The sequence below is a fragment of the Episyrphus balteatus genome, chromosome 3, assembly GCF_945859705.1.
Source record: "Episyrphus balteatus chromosome 3, idEpiBalt1.1, whole genome shotgun sequence".
Lineage (NCBI taxonomy): Eukaryota > Metazoa > Arthropoda > Insecta > Diptera > Syrphidae > Episyrphus > Episyrphus balteatus.
This window is the reverse complement of record NC_079136.1, coordinates 42103344-42119795: the sequence shown is the minus strand read 5'-3', so window position 1 is coordinate 42119795 and position 16452 is coordinate 42103344.

The following is a 16452-nucleotide window of genomic DNA, read 5'->3' as shown; positions in this document are numbered from 1 at the left end:
TCATCAATCATGTAAGTACATATGTATGTTGGCAGAAAATACAAAATAGTTTTTTAACAAGGCGCATATCGTCTCTACATTCAGTTTGTTAAAAAACAGCACATAGAGTAACAAAAGCAGTTTTGATTATTTTCTTAGAAATTTAGTAGGTACAAGAAAAACCTATTCGGATTTTTTGATATACTTAATTTCAAAGTATAAGACAAGTTTAAGTTTCCAGTCAAAAATTAATTTAGACGTCTATAAAACAAAACTTTCAAATCCACGGATTTTTTTAGGAAACTAAAAAGAAATATCAAAAACCTGAATTTTTATTTTTTTAGAAAATACTAATTTTTTTAAATACCTAATATTCTTCAAAACGGATGAATGAATTTCCTTGAAACTTTGTTTTATAAATGTGCATTAACTATTTCTTCAAAATAGCATACTACATTTTTTTTTTAAAGACTTGTGAACATTTTTGTATACAATTTAAAAAAAAAATCAAAAATTCTTTGTTACACAAAGAATCAAAACAATAATTACATACTTTATTTGGAAACGAAAATCTTTGAAAACGGTGTTTTTGTAATTTTAAAAACAATTTTTAATACTTTTTTATATTTCTTTTAAAATTAGTAATAAAATTAAACTTAAATTATTATTTTATATTATAAAAAAAAAACTGTAACATTCTTATAGTAATTTTATCCACAAGTAGGAGTACGGGAGACTTAGTATTGTATTTTATTTCCTAAAACTTCACTTTACTTACACTTAAATTCTTGCTTTTGACCTTTGGAAGGCAAAAATAAATTATGTAAATCATCTTAACTTTCCATTTCAACAGCAAATTCCATTTGAATTTCTGTTATTTTTTCAAGTTTGTTGCTCAGCTCTTTTGTTTTGATTCTAGTTTCCTTTCTGCATTCCTTAAAAAACTATGTAAAGAACAAAATCAACTCAAAATTATTTTGTATATCTATTTATACTACTATTTTCACAAAATAGAGACGGCTATTTTCAAAAATATTGTGCAGTTAATCTTGAAGGCAAAGATTTTTAATGTTAGTAGTTCTACACTAGAGTGTGTCACTTTTGTGTGGCCCAATTTTTAAATCAATTAAATTTCAATTTGTTGTTTTTTTAACAAATATTAGAATGATAAGATTTTCCCAAAATGTAAAAAATTGGATTATTATTTAACTAAACACAAGTGTTTACATTGGTTTCCCCCATAAACAACCTCAATTTTGATGATTTCCGTATCTTGCTGTCAATATAATAAAGACATGTCTTTAATTATAAATTCCTCCCAAATCCCAATTAACATTCTATATTGTCATACAGGTTGATCAAAATTTGAAATCCTAAACCTTTGAATCTCAAAATTTCTCCACATGATGTGACCCATTTTGTATCTGATCTGGCTTGACAGTAATTACCACCCACATAACAGCAATTATCTAAAATTATGTAATCGCAATGTGACGCCAAAGTTTCACTTTTCATCACACCGAACCGAACTGCCTAAAAGCACAGCCTACCAAACTACCTAGAATCCATTCACTTTGCGCTCTGTCAATCGATTTCCCCTGCTCTATAATTAAACGGTAATTCGAGCTCTGAATCCCGATTGAGGAGAATATTGAATAGGAATATTGAATATCCTTGGATTATTATTGCTTTAAGTTAAGGCAGACATATGCGAAAGGTTTGTGTGTGTGTGTCAACTGAGACTATGAGAAGTTAACTAGAGGAATTCCTCCACATACACTTGGCTAAATGCAGGAAATTAATTACGGATAATTAGGCTTTGTTGTACAAAAGTTTCCTTTTGCTGTTTTACAAACAGACGATAATGGTGACGATACTACAACAATGACTACGACCGACTACCGTCGCCGACAACAACGAACGTGCCTACATAATGTAATGTGTTACCTCTAAGTAGTAGCTAGCAGATGATGTCCTTGGGGGTGGATCATGTACTACTTTGTCATTAGCCAGACCGTGTACCAATCTCTCCACGAATTTAATTAGGGTAGCTCGATTCCGGGCGCTGCTGCTGTTCATTAACACCAACCAAGATAATACATGTGCACAGTAGAGTAAAGTGCCTTAAAAAGTCCCTTCAAGCCAACAACTACAACAGTGCTTTGACAAGTAAGGTATAGTAATCCGGAAAAAATAAAAGAACAAGAAGAAGAAAGAAGAAAAAAAGAAGGCAAAAACAAAAGTGCAAATGAGGTGAAATCCTCTTAGAGAATTAGGTCATATACTCGACTCGTACGGTAAAGCTGAAAAAATTCTTCTACTTCGCAAAGGCAACTGAACACTGGATGGTGAATTTTTTTTTTTTTTCTTTTGCGACCTGGTTTTGAATAATTAAACACTCTTAGCCATTTTCATATATTTGTTTGACAATTTTCAAGGGAATTTCTTGTGGATGGAACTCGGCTGGGTTTGGTGTCCTTTTTCAATAATTTTATTTTGATTAGGCACAAAGTGCCAGCTAATTTTTGGGTGATTTATTATTTAAATTTAATCTGGTAGCAAAGAAGAAGAAGAACACCGAGGAGTGAAATAAGGTTGGTCAGTGCCAATTGAATGGACACTAATTAGGGCTTTATCTCAATTTGAATAAATTAAGATTTTTGTAGGTTTTTGATTTAGCAGCTTATTTTTTTTAGCTTTCAGAATTAGCTAGATAATTCATACTCTCAGGGGACGTTATAAGGAGGGAGATGGTTTTAGATCTAGATACAATTCCGGAAGACTAAATTTTGATACACAATGACGGTCTTTGATGTTTCTAGAAATGTTGAAAAACATAGATACATTCAGTGGCGTACGTTGAGTCGGCGGGGCCCCGGGGTAAGACTAAATTTTGGGGCCCTTTGATATTTGGGGGCCCCTTAGTTACAGAAAAAAGTTACGTATACGCCATACGTTTTTTTTGGTATGGCTTATTTATTTTTAGGTTTATTTTAAATATTTTAATATGTTCGTAATGCACTTTGCTATACTTACTTAAAATGTCTCTCATAAAAGTAGTAAACACTTGTACTAGGGGCCCCCAAAATTAATTATATTTAGAGACCCCTAAAATAAAAATTTTTTAATTTGATGTTTTTTGATGTTTTGTTAGCTAAGAATTAATAGTTCTTGGGGCCTCTGTTCTGAAGTAATAAATACATATTTTATTTTCCATCATCAGACATAATTTTTTTTATTTTGGGGCCTCTGAAAAATGATTTTTAGAGCCTCAAAATTAAGTGCTTAGAGGCCCCTAAAATATAATATAATTTTTTTGGAGCAAAGAATTAATAGGTATTGGGGCCTCTGTTCTGAAGTAATATTCGGAATGCCACCCATAACGTAATGTTTTTATTTTGGGCCCTGATGAATTTATGTTGGGGAACCTGAATTTATATTTAATTTTCCATTTGATTGTTTTGAACCACTTTTGAGGATCCTCAAATAATATTTTTTTTTGCTTTTTTGGGGCCCCTAATGTATTATTTGTGGTGGCAAAGATTTTTCAAGTAATATTTTTTGGGGCCCTAAGACAAAATTATAATTTTTCTTTTAAAAAAGCAGTTTATTTTTTTTGGGTCCCCTGGGGTAACCTTTTTTTAAAATCAATATACATATATTGTGTGGCTACCAATGCATTATACATTACACTCAATGACATAATTTGTCTCCCTGGTTACTTCGTAACTCAATTTATGCTAATAGTTTCCTTCTCTGCATTGTCTCCAGTGGGGGCCCTGGAGTCGGTCGGGGGCCCCGGGGCACCGCCCCGCTTGCCCCAAGGGAGTGTACGCCCCTGGATACATTTCAAAGGAGCTTAGAAACTTTGGAAGAAATACCTAATGACCTTAATATGCAGTTCTTCATTAGAGATATGAATTTCACGATTTTTTTTCATTTAACCATAAAATTTAACCAATAACCAAAAAATTAAAGTGACAATATAAAAAAATTTAATGATGGTTTTTAAAAAGTCATCCTTTTCAAGTTAATAATTTCATATTAATTTAATTTTTTCAATATACCTCCAACTAAAAATTTAAAAAACTGAGGATTGTTTTTTACTAAAATATGGTTAAAATTAACATACTTTAAGTTATAGAATAAGTTAAGAATAGATTTTGACTGTGGGTGCGCAAAAAAAATCTCGAGTCAATTATTCTTAGTAGAGTAACTAAAGCAAATTATTAGAGAACCCGGCCGAACAGCTTTGATTTTGACGATTTTTTTTTCAAACGTAGGTAAATAAAAGTATTTTAAAGTCTATATTAAAAACCATTTTTTTGGCTTAAATTTCATAAAAATGATATCAAAAGATTCTCTAGGTAATTTAAGGAAAAAAAATACAAGGGAGTAAGGGACAATCTTCCATAGTTTAAGCGATAAATGCAATTATCTCACAATCTGACTTCAAACACAAAAAAAAAAAAATATTTTAAAAACAACAGCACCACCTCCAATATTTTAAAGTACATTTTTAAAAATCCAGAAGCTCATTCTTATCTCTTGAATCCACTAAATTTAATTAAGGGTTTTTGAAAAAAATGGTCCTCAAACTCAGAATTAAAAAAAAAAAAATGTTTTTTCCAAACTTTTTCTAATAAAATATGAATTTATTTTAAAAAAATGTTTGGGCATTAATATTATAAGTTGAAAATTACTTCAATTTCAATGGGTTTTGCGATAAAAACTGAATTTTTGCATTGAAATAATTAATTTTCTCAAAGACTTTGCTAAATTAGAACTTTCAATTTTTGCTATTTAACTTTCAACAGTAAGGGTTTTTAAATGAATAAAAAATAATTTTATATTTAGATGTTGAACTTAAAAAAAAAAATAAGTTAAATTTTTTTTTCAAAACTTCTAATTAAAAAAAAATTCTTCGAAAATGAAATACTTTTAAATTTTTGAGAAAAAAATTTTGTATTCACAAAAATCTTCAATTAAATTTAAAAAATCAAAATGGCAACACGGGCAATTTTTAATCTATAGACTTTAAAGTATTTTTAATTACCGACGCCACATAGGTATTTGCCCCTTTTACGCGGACAAAATTTTTTTCGTTTTTTTTTTCATCGACAAGGTAATTAATACTGGAATTAAGTATTTTAACTGTTAATTTCAATGAAAACATTTTTCTTCCAAAACCTATTTTTGATCAAACAAAAAGTCTCAAGCATGGACCCAAATGGTTTGTTAAAACGCTTATAAATTAATTTTTACTAATGGTATCACCAACATAAAGGTCTTAAAATTTAGGAAAAACTATAAGGGATCAGGTTTTGTAATTCAAGAAGTTGAATCTTAAAAAAAAAACTTAAAATATGGATGCATGAAACAAAGCAAGCATTTTTAAACCTAAAACGTTTAAAAGCGGCAAACGTGTCGAAGTTGCACTTAGTTGCAATTTTTTTTACAGATTCAATTTGATACGAGTTTAACCTTTAGAAAACATTAAATTTCATCACGCAATAATGTGAAATCGTATAACTTTTCTCCTTACCAACACAGAAAGACAATGTTTTTGCGTTTAATTTATATTAAGATTTAACATATCACTATTTTATTTTTAAAGTAATATAACATTTAGATACAGCATCGAGTAGACAGCTTGGTATCTCTTTATCAATATTGCATAAACACTTTTTTCTGTAGCCACTTCAAAAAAAAAAGTACTTAATTAAGCACTGTCGCTAAATTATCACAAAATTTTATTTTATTTTTGGGTTGAAAACTCTGAACTCTAGAGTGCTGCTGTTAGTCACCTGGAGTGTTAATCAATTTTAAAACTATAAGACAACGCATAGGAAGTTATCTAATTTTAGTAGGAAGTGGAATTTTTACTTTTGGATCAGTTTAAAATTTTGTGTTTTGTCCGCCTAAATTGACTAAATACCCCTTTGTGCGACGTTTAAAAAAAAAAGATTATCAAAATCTAAGCTGTTCGGCCGGGTTCCCTAATATTGCCAATTTTTGAGCTTTAGTTACTCCACTATCTGATGTGTACTGAGGTTCTGACCCTAATAAATTTATATATTGTGTAAATTTTCTTTAATGCTTATATATTTTTAAAATACATTTTTTCTTACACCCGTTACACCCGTAACAAAAATATGCTAATTGTTTTAAAATATATGTGCTTACTGGCAACATAATTAAATCTCCTTTCATATTAAATACCATAGCCACGACTTTTCATTGAAAAATCTACAATATGGCTTCTTAAAGTCACCGAAGCCGACTGAATCGGTTTTCCAACGTCACACCCGTTACATCTTGTCTTAAGAGTTTAAGACGTTCAAACATAGGTTAAGAAAATGTTATTGTAAACATTAAAAACTGAATATATTAGATGTAATTAGATGTAATTTTGAGAAAAATGAAATTGAAGTTTCAATTTTTGTTTGTAAATCTGAATATTGTTATTACGAAAAAGTAATGATGCAGAAACATCATCTATAAGATCCTTTTAAGTATACATGGGTCAAAATCATGGAGGTAGGAAATTTCGATCACCGAATTCTTAAAAAATCAACTTTGTTTTATGATAAAAATTTCATGCTCAAATGTTTGCTTTAGCCATAATTTGTCGGTTCATGAGCACAAAAATGTATATTTTTCACTTTACCGCAAAACCCCAAAAATTAGTACTAGAAAAACGTTCCTCGAAATGGTGGTAATCTCTTCAAAGCGACTTTAGGGGTCTAGAAATAGTATCAATGTGAATGATACACTATTATATTAAGGTAGTAGGTCCTAAATTAATTAAATATAACTTTATTTCTTAAGACAGAGACCGATTTCTACAAAAAAATGCTTTTATGCACCTCCGAAACACCTAGGCCATAAGTAATTTTTACTTGCTCAATAGGGCAAGTATTGGTTTCGTGTCAAAAAAAAAGTTCGAGGTTTTAATCAAAACTAACTTTACGATGATGGAGAAGCCCAAAAAAGTGGGTTTCGTCATGACGTCCGTCGGTCTGTGCGTCCGTGCGTCCATCTGTACAAGTAGCTACAGCCTAAACGGGTGGACGGATTTTCTTGAAATTTGGTATGGATGTTTTTTTCGTAATTTCCAAAGTTGGTTTTTTTTTTGTTTTTTAATATCTCGCTTAGAACGTATACCTCCCATACATAATTTTCGAGTTATTGCAATTTTCTCGAAAACGGCTCTAACGATTTTGATTAAATTTAACACACAAAATGCTGTATATAGTTCTAACATAACTGCGTTTTTAGTTTTTCTCAAAAAATACGGATAGGGGAAATATGGTCTTTACAATTTTTTAAATCGCGGATGTCGGCTCTTCCCGTACATCATTATGGAGTTATTGCAATTTTCTCAAAAATGGCTCATTTTGATAAAATTTTGCATACATAATATTCAAAGTCATTGCAGTAAAACTGCGTTTTTAGTTTTTCTCAAACAAGTCAAATAAAAAAAAAAATTTATTTAACTAACATTTGGCCTCCATGCAGGCTCTTCCCCTACATCAACCAAATTTCTTAAAAATGTATATAGAGGCAGCTTTAATAACCTACAAGTAAGCTAACATAAAAGTGCTTTGAACTGCAAGAGCAAGTACGTGCGGCCCCAGTCGTGCATTTTATTTCTTTTGTTTTCTTGTAACTTTTTTGATAAAAGTGTATATTACAGCCATACGCAATGTAAAATGTAGTATGGTCAACGTTGATTCAATTTTGAATAAAAAAAATTTAAAATGATGGTCTTCAACGAAAAATCATTCCGAAAAACAGTTAAATCAAAGTGGTTTCCGTTTATTTTAACTAGTTTGAAGTTTCACACAGTGTAAAACGGTTATTAACTTCTAACTTTGTTTAAAATGACAACCTCAATAATTTCAACAGATTTTTTTTAACAAAAGCTTTGATTGTATTAATTAAAAATTTAATATAGAAAAATTTATTTTTTGGATTAAGAAAAATATATTTATTTTTTAAATATCAATTTACGAAAACGGGACATTTTTTTTTCAAATCTTAGTTTTAATTTGGTTAAATATTTAGCCGAGGATAAGTTTGTGACATTTGTATCTATGTCTGTTGAATAAAGAATTTATCTTGGGCTTTATTTAGCTGTGAGAATTGGGGCACATCTTGTATTTATTTGCGAAACAATAACAATACAAAATCCTGCTTTTGTTGTAAAGTTAATGAAAACAATGATCTGATCTGGATCACGAGGAAAATAAAACACAGCTAAAGTGAAATATATTGAAAAATATGGATTTTCCCTAATACACACTCATAATGTTGCATTACTTTCCCAATTTTCTCTCTTTATTTTCAATTTTTGATTATTTATTAAAAAAAATTCATTAATCCTTCTGCAAATAATTTATCCTCCCAGAGCAGGGTAAATGTTTGACAGCTGAAATTTTTTGTTTATTTAAAAATGTATTGTCAAAAATTTAACCTCGGCTAAATATTTAACCCAATTCACACACGGCGTTATGTAGTGTGTAATTACAATTACAACAAATAGCATGCCAACTATATTTTGAATTGTAATTTCTTAATTTTGTATGTATGTTTCTAAAAACACTTCTTAATGAAATAAATCAAGTTGGCTACTTAGGTATGCAGAGTATTGAGCTTAATTTAAGCTCCGAAACAAAATCCTCTCAAAAATACATTTGATCTTAGATATTGGATAGAATTTTGTATGTTAGCTAAAATTAAGCATATATGTATGTATTTTGAGCACTTGACCATTTTTTTTTTTTTTTTTTTGATTATCTTGGAAGTAAGTTTTTTTAGTGGGTTTTTAGATTCAATACCAAGGAGAGGTTTCTTACAGAAAAAAAAAATATTGCTTTGATTTTGGTAGGTTTGGTGTAAATTGACGTAAAACTTTCTAATACCTTAATCTTCTGTTAAAGTGAAAAGATTTAACAACGACGTCATAAATCTTCTTTTCTCATAAAACACTTTTTACAAAATCATAGTCAAATTTGTATCCCTCTTTGTCATTTTTATGACACATTTGATTAAAATTTCGATTTACACTTCTCTTCCTCTTCTATTTAAATTCATAAACTCTAACTTCATTCAAAAGTACCTACTCTACTATTTTTATCTACAAAATTTATCTTTTTTCCCATCAAAACAAAACGTCTTCATTGTATACCCAATAAAAACTTCCCTAAGCTCTCCGTTTATTTATATTTCAGCTTGAACTCAAAAGTAAACTGGATCTTTTTAGCTTTTCCTATTAACCTATAGATACTTCTACCTTCTATGTGAAACATAGAAAAAACCCTCCCCCAAACAGTTTAGTTAATTTCATTAAATTTGACATAAGTCTCTTTGTGAGTGTATATTTTCCTTTTGGCTTTTTTTTTATTTTTTTATTCCAAAAAAAAAGAAACATTTTAAAATTAATACATTTTCTTGCATAAACCGAAAACCCTCTTCCACAAAAAACTTTACCGTTATTTATTTAAATTTCCTTCAATTAATTTGGGACTTTTTTTGTTGTTGTTGTTGTTGCTTCTTGTTGATGTTGTCATAAGAAAAAGAGATACCTACTTAAATTTAAGTATTAAATTAGTGGTATAAGAGAGAATATCTCTCTCATTACACATGACCACTAAAATAAGACAAAAAAAAAATAGGATGCAAAAAGAAGGTCTTAGTGGGCTTAAATGCTCAATTCTAGGCTTCCGGTTCAGGCATAAAAACAAATCCTATTCAAAATTAAAGATAGAAAACAAACATTCAACTTTTTTTGTCACAGTCAGTAACCCCCTCTATCGTCCTTAAAATGACAACATCATAAGAAGAAATTTCCCAGGACTAAGTTTTGTTTTCATTTTTGCTCTTGGAATTGTATCCTCTCACAACATTATCCCCAACAACCATATTGTCTGTCCATAATGTGTTCGCTATTTCTGGAGGACCAAAATGCGAGGGGAAAGAGGAAGACCCTTGGGTGTCGTTCGTAATGAGTTCGTAAAACACAAACACACGAGCAACACGAAAAACAAAAAAAAAATAAACATCAACCGAAACTTTTATTCGAGTTAGACAACTTTATCGTTCTCTCATAGCCACATGATAATTAAAGCGGAACAAGCACAATTAATGACCAAGCAGAGAGAAGTCCGCCAGCCATAGTGCGAGTGTTGTGAAGCTCCAAGCCAAGGGTTGAAAGATGATAGCTTTGCTGTTATCCTGTTTGGTTTTTTTGTTGTTGTATTTTTTGTTGTTCTATGTTTTCATATGAATTCAAACCCAATTAAAAATCTGAGTGGTTTCGAATGCTTCCGATCTGAGAGAGTGGAAAAAAAAAGATCAAAAAAACACACACAAAATTGCTGTTTTTATGGACTCTCAAAAAAAAAAAAAAAAGCAACCATTAACATGTAACCTTTGGGTATCTTTTTTTTTTTTATATTTGCTTATTCCTTTTTTTTTTTGAAGGGAAAAAAAAACGAAAAATATCTTAATCCTTTGCTCATTTGCAATATTTTGTGTAATAAATATAACCCTTACCCGCATCATCAGTGTATATATACATATAATATGGAAACTTCCGGTTCTTTTGGGTAGAGTGAAAATGTCTTCCAATTAATGTTGCATTAAGACTCCATTAGCTTCTGACCATTAAAACGGTATCCAACTAAGAGTACCACCCCACCAGCTACCACCTTGACCATCAGCATCACAAAAATAAAACCAATACTTTGACCGCCTTTCTGTTCTGCTTGTATGAAACATCCTTCCCAACTGAACTTTAAACAGACCAACTTTTATATGCTAACAAGTATATGAACACAAAAATACAAAAAAAAAAAAAAGTAAAAATAAAAATAACTAATCGCTAAAGGAAGAATAAAAAGGGAATGCTGCTGCTGCTCTCTTGGTTGATAAATATTTCAAGAAATTTTCTTCTTCGTATGCGATTTTTGCAGCCAGAGCAAAAATATATCAGAGTGTACATGTACATACTATTTTTGGTATAAAAAATACAAGCGGTTGCAACTTTACAGCTTCAGTTTTTCTATGAATACAGTTTGTATAGCAAGTAAAATTACTTTACTATGAATAACTTTTTATAGCCTTCGCTAAATCCGATTTTTTAACATTGCTTTTTTAAAACCGAAATAAAAATAAAAACAATAATTGGAGAAAAAAAACCTTTTTAGAATTGTTGGAGCTATTTAAAAAAAATATTCTTTTTATGAGATAAATAAATTGATATTAGTCCGGTCAATTTAGACATCCGAGGTTACATTAATTCCCGGCAAGCTGAAAATTGGTAGGATTGTTGGAAACACCATCATAAATTAAATTTAAAAAGTCCTCATCGATCCGAGGTGTGGAAAAAAATTTACGGGGGGTCAAAGGTCACAAAAACTGGTTTTTCACGATTTTCAGCAAAACGGTAAGTCTCATCAAAAAATTTGCAATGCAAGAATTGTAGACCAGATTATTATATATAAAAAGTGTCATGACACTTTTTTTCCTAAGACCCACCGTTTCTTAGGTATAACGATTCAAAAAGTTGAAGTTGAGTTATAATCGTCATAATCAGGCCTATTTTGAAAAAAAAAACTCCTAACTGAAAAGTACCTGAAATTTCATTATTTTTTAAGCTTGAATTTCGTTCTTCAACGGTTAAGAATATGGGAAAGCAAAAAAAAAAATGGAATTTTTCGCCATTTTTCCGATTGGGGCCCTTCTCCCGAAACCATTTCCCTGTGAATTTTTGTTTATAATATGTCTGAATATATACAGGGTATGCAATAGAGAATGGACAACCCTAAAACGGCTGATAGCTACACTTATGACTGTTCTAAAAACAGATAGAAAAAAGTTCTATCGCAACCAGTTCATAAAATATTGGCTTTTTTTCGTTCAGTGTATTTTAAATTTTATCATCTTATATTTTCGTTCACTACAACCACGAATGAATGAATTTTATTTATTTCTTTTTTTTTATAATTTTCTACAATAATTGTATGAGTACATAAATGCTTAAAAAACTGCATTGCTATTGCACATTTTTGTAAAAAAAATTTTGAAATCTGTTTTTTGATGCAAAATGTAAAAAAAGTATTTTATGAAAAATTTTAAACACTTGTGGTATAAAATAAATATACAGAAACCTGGGTGGCCAACTTTCTTAAAAATATTCCCCTTAAACGAGAATATTTTTAAGAAAGTTGGCCACCCAGGTTTCTATAGATTTATTTTATACCACAGGTGTTTAAAATTTTTCATAAAATACTTTTTTTACATTTTGCATCAAAAAACAGATTTCAAAATTTTTTTTACAAAAATGTGCAATAGCAATGCAGTTTTTTAAGTGTCATGACACTTTTTATATATAATAATCTGGTCTACAATTCTTGCATTGAAAATTTTTTGATGAGACTTACCGTTTTGCTAAAAATCGTGAAAAACCAGTTTTTGTGACCTTTGACCCCCCGTAAATTTTTTTCCACACCTCGGATCGATGAGGACTTTTTAAATTTAATTTATGATGGTGTTTCCAACAATCCTACCAATTTTCAGCTTGCTGGGAATTAATGTAACCTCACCCCCTTATTTTAGTCTAATTTGACCGGACTATATGCCAATTATAAAATGTATATATGGAATTAAAAATCGATTAAAAAAACAAAACTTAAGTCTAATTTCAAACATTTAATTTTCAAAAAAAAAAATTATTTACCTATAGCTAACATTTTTTTTTTTAAATTCAAAAACTCAAAGAAATTCAGAAATCAAGGAAATAGATTCTATGGCAGGTTTTTTGCATTCTGTATATTCGTAATTTCATGTTTCATAGTTATCTCTAGTTCGATTTTTATTACTAATCCTAAACTAGCCCTATAGAACGTAAAAAAAAAGTAAAAAAAAAACAGTTTTGGCATATTTAATTTTTTTCAATTTTTTTAATTTTTTAAAAGTTTTTTTCGAAATATTAGCGATTGAACATTTTTGTTTTTGTTTTTGACTGCAGAGTAGCAAAAACGTTAGCAATTTGATAAATAAAGTATCATTACGAACGACTTACTTGTCCGCTAATAATAACCTATGTAGCGTTTTCTAACACAGCAAAACTCATGAACTATCTGAATGCGTGCACTTACATACATTTGAATACAAAAAATTTACGGGAGCAGTACAATTAATCGCAATCTAAAATCCCAATAATGTTTTTTTTAAAAATTGAAAAAAAAATTCCATACCAAAACAGTCGAAACAATCCTGAAAAAAATATCAAAAAATTCGATTTTTTTCAGGATTGTTACGGCTGTTTTGGTATGGAAATTTTTTTTTCAATTGGTTTTCTTTACATTTATTTTACATTTTCCTTAATTATGGTGCTTTTGTTCATGTAGGATTTACTAAAAAGTGAAGGATTTCGAAATGTCTGCTTTTTTTGTCAATCAGTATTTTAAAAAATTAGTAAACATGAATGTAAAAGAACATATTTGGTGTCAATCGATAGGTCATATAATAAGTCCTCCAAATTTGAGTTCAATGCGACAAATAGTTTTAATTTTATACAAGTTCAAATGAATCTAAAAGGGTGATTTTTTAGAAACTACTCACATTTTTCAAAAATCATTTTTACAAAAATGGTACCTGATAGAATTTTTCTGAAACCAGATTTAGATTCAGGAAAGTCTAATCTTTCATAATTTTCATAATATCAAAAAATTATTTGAAGGAGAAAAAAAGTTAAATTTTGCAGACCAGTGTAATTGATCGTGAAGTAATCGACATACATGAATGTTATTGGTACCATTGAAAATCTTAAAAAGAGAGCTTTAAGTCAATGATAAGAACTTAAAAACCCGTTCGTTGGTTCGATCCAACCAACATAAATGAAGTATGTAAAAAAAAACTAAAAAACAGAAATTATCTGGGAAATTTAACATTTAAAAATAATGAAGTGCAATTTATTGACAGATAGCGCTAACACTATCGTATGCATTTTTATGTTTTTACCAACAATTCAAAGTAAAAACTACAAGCATTAAAGTGAGACCATGTAGAGAAAGTGGCCTAAAATGGCCCCCTTGCTACAAATCGTAGAATAATTAGAAAGTTTTATGAACGCGATTCTTTAGTTTATCTAGCAAAACCGACATATACGAAATTTCAGCAACTTCAAGCCATTATTAGAAATTTGACAGGTCAAACTGTCTCTATCCACCTCAAAAAGTACACTAGTTAAAATTTTGTGAATTTTTTTTTTTGCAATAAAAAGTATAAAAAACGTTGTGTTTTGGAAAAAGAAGTTAATGTATGTATGCATGAAGTATTTCTTATGAATTTACTGAAATAAGTTGGTTTAAAACGATTTTAAATTTTTTGGTATAAAAATTAAATTAAAAAAAACTCAAAATGGGCAAAATGGCCTACTTAGTGTTCGGGTAAAATGGCATACCTATTTCACATGTTATTTTATATTTTCTTTCACATTTTCATTTTTTTTAAAGTGAAAATTCTTGCTAATTATAAACGATGCACAGAGAGTAAGTCCTGGACTGAGGAAAGCCCTTGGTTCCGTCAAAAACCTGGAAAAAAGCATCCAAAACATTCAAAGTTGCAAAAACTACAAAAACGAGCCGAGCAACCAACATGAACTGGGTTTTGAATGACTCGTAGAAAGATTTGGGGGGATTTAGCACCACTTGTTCCAGGAAAATGGAAAAGGAGCCCTTTGACTCAATTTTGCATTTAAAATAACGTATGTTTTGACAGTGTGCCATTTTACCCGGGTAAATTTGATCAGTGAAATTTGTAGACGTCTTGAAAATTAAAAAAATTAAATACTTTATGGAACTTTTTTAACTCGCAAATGAAAAAAATTTGAGAGTAATATATTAAACTTTGAATAGTATATAGCATTTAAGTTTGAATTTTACTTGTTTTTGAGATATAGGACAATTTCTTTAGGGGGGCCATTTTAGGCCACCTTCCCCTATCCATTGCAATTTTTGTTTTTAATATAATATAATTTATTTGATTCCATTTTTTTGCTCCTCAGTGTATTTCATTTAAAAAAAAAAAATATTTAAACCACTAAGAAGATTCCAATTGAACCTTGAAGACACTTTTCTCATGATGGACAGCCCATGATGAGTTGGTAGTTCTATAATGATATGTGGTTCGGTGATTCGCTGACAATATGCTACATAAATGATAAAAAAAACTAAATAAATAAAATGCATGACTGGATTTTAAGTAGCTTAAATTTTTTAAACTTTTTATATACAAATTTGGTAAAGGCTTATAACGCCACATTTTTTTTAGATAACTTCAAAATGCGTTCTTTTCTCAAAAACGTGACTTTATAGATTTTTCTTCAAATTCACCATATTAAAAACTATTAGAAAAGCATGATTGGCTTAAATGAATTATTAAATTTTGTTGAAAATTGCAATATTTTTAAGTTTTTTAATGTAATAAAGCCAAAAAGTTTGTATATGGCGTCAAGCATTAAAATAAAAACTTTTTATAAAAATAAAAAATAGTTATCCAAATTTTTGGTAATTTAATTGAAATTTTAAAAATAGCATCAGAATAGGTAGTTGCTTTAAAAATTAGTTTATACTTTATTTAACCCTCTGTAGACACACCTCTTTTTTGCGAATTTGGTTTATACTTTTTCATGTCGCTGGAACTTTTTTCGGTCTCACTATTTTATAATGAAATTAATGTAGAATTTTCCGAGGAATTCGAATATTGTATTTGCAATTCCAAAAAAATGTATTTTCACCCTTATAAAGACACTTTTTTGTGACCACTTTTTATTTTTGTCCTGCCAAATTCGCACCCGTGCGCCGACAGAGGATTAAAAATACATATTACACTCGTTAAGAAATTCTAACAAGTTTTTTTTATACTAATTCAGCTGAATTTCTGACTTGAATAAAAATATAATAACTCTACATACCGAAACCTTGACGACTGCCCAATTTCATGATTTTTGACTGGTAAAGTGGTTTGCTGGTAAAGTGGTTGGTTTCCGAAAGAAATACGTTGATGCTAATTCGAATTTTTACTTCAATTCAGTGTCGCCAAAAAAATATTTGAAACATAATTAAATTATCCATTCTTGTAATCACTACTGTCACCCACATCCACAACTATTTCTTTCGCCTTTCAAACAATGTTGCCAAAAACAATTCTGAAAAGTCGTAAAGGAAATGTTTCTCGCTCGCTGTGGCAGCAAAAAAAAAAATTGATGAACATTTCTACCACCTCCCATTTCCACCCAACAACAACAAAAAATTTCCTGATAAATATCGTACTTTTCAAAGAATTTCCACACACCACCATACCAAATGGGTTTTGGTGGTAAAAGTACTATAATAGTTCTGCTGGTTCCCGATCTGGGTTGCCTTTAAATGCGGCTTAAGCATTGTAATTCATTTCTATAGT